A 5,000-nucleotide genomic window follows, 5' to 3' on the forward strand; every position below is an offset into this window, starting at 1 on the left:
AAGCCGGCCGTCCCCCCTCGACCAGCTCGGCGCACGGTCGGTGCAGCCAGGTCGAGGGGCCGAGAGGCGCAGGCCGGCCGGCGGTCCCCCTCGACCAGCTCTAAACACGGTCGGTGCAGGCAGGTCGAGCCAGCCGTCCGTCTCCCTCGACCAGCTCGGCACACGGTCGGTGCAGCCAGGTCGAGGGCCCGAGAGCGCAGGCCGGCCGTCCGTCCCCCTCGACCAGCTGGGCACACGGTCGCTGCAGAACGTCGAGCCAGCCGGCCGTCTCCCCCGACCAGCTCGGCGCACGGTCGGTGCAGCCAGGTCGAGGGCCCGAGAGCGCAGGCCGGCCGGCGGTCCCCTCGACCAGCTCTAAACACGGTCGGTGCAGGCAGGTCGAGGCAGCCGGCCGTCTCCCTCGACCAGCTCGGCGCACGGTCGGTGCAGCCAGGTCGAGGGGCAGAGCGCGCCAGGCCAGCCGGCGTCTCCCTCGACCAGCTCGGCGCACGGTCGGTGCAGCCAGGTCGAGGGCCCGAGAGCGCAGGCCGGCCGGCCTCGACCAGCTCGGCACACGGTCGGTGCAGGCAGGTCGAGGCAGCCGGCCGTCTCCCTCGACCAGCTCGGCGCACGGTCGGTGCAGCCAGGTCGAGGGGCAGAGCGCGCAAGCCAGCCGGCCGTCTCCCTCGACCAGCTCGGCGCACGGTCGGTGCAGCCAGGTCGAGGGGCAGAGAGCGCAGGCCGGCCGGCCGTCTCCCTCGACCAGTTCGGCAGACGGTCGGTGCAGGCCGTCGAGGCAGCCGGCCGTCTCCCTCGACCAGCTCTACACACGGTCGGTGCAGGCAGGTCGAGGGGCAGAGCGCGCAGGCCGGCCGGCCGTCTCCCTCGACCAGCTGGGCACACGGTCGCTGCAGAACGTCGAGCCAGCCGGCCGTCCCCCTCGACCAGCTCGGCACACGGTCGGTGCGGCCAGGTCGACGGGCAGAGAGCGCAGGCCGGCCGGCCGTCTCCCTCGACCAGTTCGGCAGAAGGTCGGTGCAGGCCGTCGAGGCAGCCGGCCGTCTCCTTCGACCAGCTCTACACACGGTCGGTGCAGGCAGGTCGAGGGGCAGAGCGCGCAGGCCGGCCGGCCGTCTCCCTCGACCAGCTGGGCACACGGTCGCTGTAGAACGTCGAGCCAGCCGGCCGTCCCCCTCGACCAGCTCGGCACACGGTCGGTGCAGGCCGTCGAGCCAGCCGGCCGTCTCCCTCGACCAGCTCGGCGCACGGTCGGTGCAGCCAGGTCGAGGGGCAGAGCGCGCAGGCCGGCCGGCCGTCTCCCTCGACCAGCTCGGCACACGGTCGGTGCAGCCAGGTCGAGGGCCCGAGAGCGCAGGCCGGCCGGCCGTCCACCTCGACCAGCTCGGCACACGGTCGGTGCAGACCGTCGAGGCAGCCGGCCGTCTCCCTCGACCAGCTCTACACACGGTCGGTGCAGCCAGGTCGAGGGCCCGAGAGCGCAGGCCGGCCGGCCGTCCACCTCGACCAGCTCGGCACACGGTCGGTGCAGACCGTCGAGGCAGCCGGCCGTCTCCCTCGACCAGCTCGGCGCACGGTCGGTGCGGCCAGGTCGAGGGGCCGAGAGCGCAGGCCGGCCGTCCGTCCCCCTCGACCAGCTGGGCACACGGTCGCTGCAGAACGTCGAGCCAGCCGGCCGTCTCCCCCGACCAGCTCGGCGCACGGTCGGTGCAGCCAGGTCGAGGGGCAGAGAGCGCAGGCCGGCCGGCCGTCTCCCTCGACCAGCTCGGCTCACGGTCGGTGCAGCCAGGTCGAGGGCCCGAGAGCGCAGGCCGGCTCGGCCGCCCCTCGACCAGCTCGGCACACGGTCGGTGCAGGCAGGTCGAGGGGCAGAGCGCGCAGGCCGGCCGGCCGTCTCCCTCGACCAGCTCTACACACGGTCGGTGCAGGCAGGTCGAGGGACAGAGCGCTCAGGCCGGCCGGCCGTCTCCCTCGACCAGCTCGGCAGACGGTCGGTGCAGACCGTCGAGGCAGCCGGCCGTCTCCCTCGACCAGCTCGGCACACGGTCGGTGCAGGCCGGTCGAGGGGCAGAGAGCGCAGGCCGACCGTCCGTCCCCCTCGACCAAGTTGCACGAAAAAAAAACAAAAGAAATAATGGAATTGTCACTTAAGCTTTCCGAGGATCCCAGCCGGCAGACTGCCTCGACCCGCTCGGCAGACAGTCAGTGCGGTCCTCCATTCCTCCGATTTCGACCCCAGACTCAAGGTCCTGTAAAGTGTATACCCCAACTACCCCACCATCTGAGTTGGAATTTCGGTCAATTACAAAAGTCGCTTTTCCCCGCATTCGGACCATATCTTTCATAATTATAAGAGTTAAGAGACCAAACCTTCAGGAAAGTTTTTCTGGGGTCTGGTCTACAATCCCTGAAAAATTGGTGCCCCGGGGGGGTCGGGTTCGGGAGGTATGAAAAAAATCTACATTGTCACTGACTTGGAACTTTCCGACCTCATTGCCATTTTGATTGTATCTTTCGTACTCTTGGGCGTAAGTGGGTGTTCTTGGTATCGAAATGTTCGTCTGGACAAGAGGAAAAAAACTACGTACTACACTCCTCCCCATCATGCACAGAAATATTTCACATTGAAAAAAGGAAGTGTCACTTAAGCTTTTCTCCAAAAAGACATATTTTCAAAAATTCACTCCTCGAACCCTGGGACACACAGGTCCAATTTATCCCCCCAGGATTGTAGCCCTTGTCAAGGCCTTTCCTTTGATACCAAACAGGTCCACCTACTCCAAGGCCTAAGCCGTGCACTCTCAAAATGGCAATTTTACTCTGAAAAAATGGAAGCCACTTAAGCTATGCGAGGGGCCCAGCGCGCAGGCAAGCCGGCAGTCTCCCTCGGTCAGCTCGGCAGACGGTCGGTGTACCCAGTCGAGGGGCCCAGCGCCCTCGATTAAGTTGCACTGAAAAAAAAAAAAAGGAAGTGTCACTTCAGGTATCCGAGGGGCGCAGCGCGCAGGCCAGCCGGCAGTCTCCCTCGACCGGCTCGGCCGACAAGTCGGTGCAGCCAAGTCGAAGGGCCTAGCGCGCCGATAGGCCGGCAGTCTCCCCTCCACTAAGTTGCACTGAAAATATGGAAGTGTCACTTCAGCTCTCCGAGGGGTCCAGTGCGCAGGTCAGCCGGCAGTCACGCTCGACCAGCTCGGCAGACAGTCGGTGCAGCCAAGTCGATTGCCGGCTGCCCTGCACCGACCGTGTTCCGAGATGGTCGAGGGAGACTGCCGGCCGGCCTGCGCTCTCGGCCCCTCGACCGGCCTGCACCGACCGTGTGTAGAGCTGGTCGAGGGAGACGGACGGTCGGCCTGCGCTCTCGGTCCCTCGACCTGGCCGCACCGACGGTGCGCCGAGCTGGTCGAGGGAGACGGCCGGCTAACTCGACGGCCTGCGCCGACCGTGTTCGCAGCTGGTCGAGGGAGGCGGACGGTCGGCCTGCGCTCTCGGCCCCTCGACCTGGCCTGCACCGACCGTGCGCCGAGCTGGTCGAGGGAGACGTCCGGCTAACTCGACGGCCTGCGCCGACCGTGTTCGCAGCTGGTCGAGGGAGGCGGACGGTCGGCCTGCGCTCTCGGCCCCTCGACCTGGCCTGCACCGACCGTGTTCCGAGATGGTCGAGGCGGACGGCCGGCTGGCTCGACGGCCTGCGCCGACCGTGCGCCCAGCTGGTCGAGGGAGGCGGACGGTCGGCCTGCGCTCTCGGCCCCTCGACCTGGCCGCACCGACGGTGCGCCGAGCTGGTCGAGGGAGACGGCCGGCTAACTCGACGGCCTGCGCCGACCGTGTTCGCAGCTGGTCGAGGGAGGCGGACGGTCGGCCTGCGCTCTCGGCCCCTCGACCTGGCCTGCACCGACCGTGTTCCGAGATGGTCGAGGCGGACGGCCGACTGGCTCGACGGCCTGCACCGACCTTGTGTAGAGCTGGTCGAGGGAGACGGACGGTCGGCCTGCGCTCTCGGCCCCTCGACCTGGCCTGCACCGACCGTGCGCCGAACTGGTCGAGGGAGACGGCCGGCTAACTCGACGGCCTGCGCCGACCGTGTTCGCAGCTGGTCGAGGGAGGCGGACGGTCGGCCTGCGCTCTCGGCCCCTCGACCTGGCCTGCACCGACCGTGTTCCGAGATGGTCGAGGCGGACGGCCGACTGGCTCGACGGCCTGCACCGACCTTGTGTAGAGCTGGTCGAGGGAGACGGACGGTCGGCCTGCGCTCTCGGCCCCTCGACCTGGCCTGCACCGACCGTGTTCGCAGCTGGTCGAGGGAGGCGGACGGTCGGCCTGCGCTCTCGGCCCCTCGACCTGGCCTGCACCGACCGTGTTCCGAGATGGTCGAGGGGGACGGCCGGCTAACTCGACGGCCTGCACCGACCGTGCGCCCAGCTGGTCGAGGGAGGCGGACGGTCGGCCTGCGCTCTCGGCCCCTCGACCTGGCCTGCACCGACCGTGTTCCGAGATGGTCGAGGCGGACGGCCGGCTGGCTCGACGGCCTGCACCGACCTTGTGTAGAGCTGGTCGAGGGAGACGGACGGTCGGCCTGCGCTCTCGGCCCCTCGACCTGGCCTGCACCGACCGTGTTCGCAGCTGGTCGAGGGAGGCGGACGGTCGGCCTGCGCTCTCGGCCCCTCGACCTGGCCTGCACCGACCGTGTTCGCAGCTGGTCGAGGGAGGCGGACGGTCGGCCTGCGCTCTCGGCCCCTCGACCTGGCCTGCACCGACCGTGTTCCGAGATGGTCGAGGGGGACGGCCGGCTAACTCGACGGCCTGCACCGACCGTGCGCCCAGCTGGTCGAGGGAGGCGGACGGTCGGCCTGCGCTCTCGGCCCCTCGACCTGGCCTGCACCGACCGTGCTCCGAGATGGTCGAGGGGGACGGACGGTCGGCCTGCGCTCTCGGCCCCTCGACCTGGCCGCACCGACCGTGCGCCGAACTGGTCGAGGGAGACGGCCGGCTAACTCGACGGCCTG

Source organism: Saccostrea echinata, unplaced genomic scaffold (genome assembly GCF_033153115.1).
Source record: "Saccostrea echinata isolate AGI-Se365-2 ecotype Australia unplaced genomic scaffold, CSIRO_AGI_Sech_v1 ptg000194l, whole genome shotgun sequence".
NCBI classification, from domain to species: Eukaryota; Metazoa; Mollusca; class Bivalvia; order Ostreida; family Ostreidae; genus Saccostrea; species Saccostrea echinata.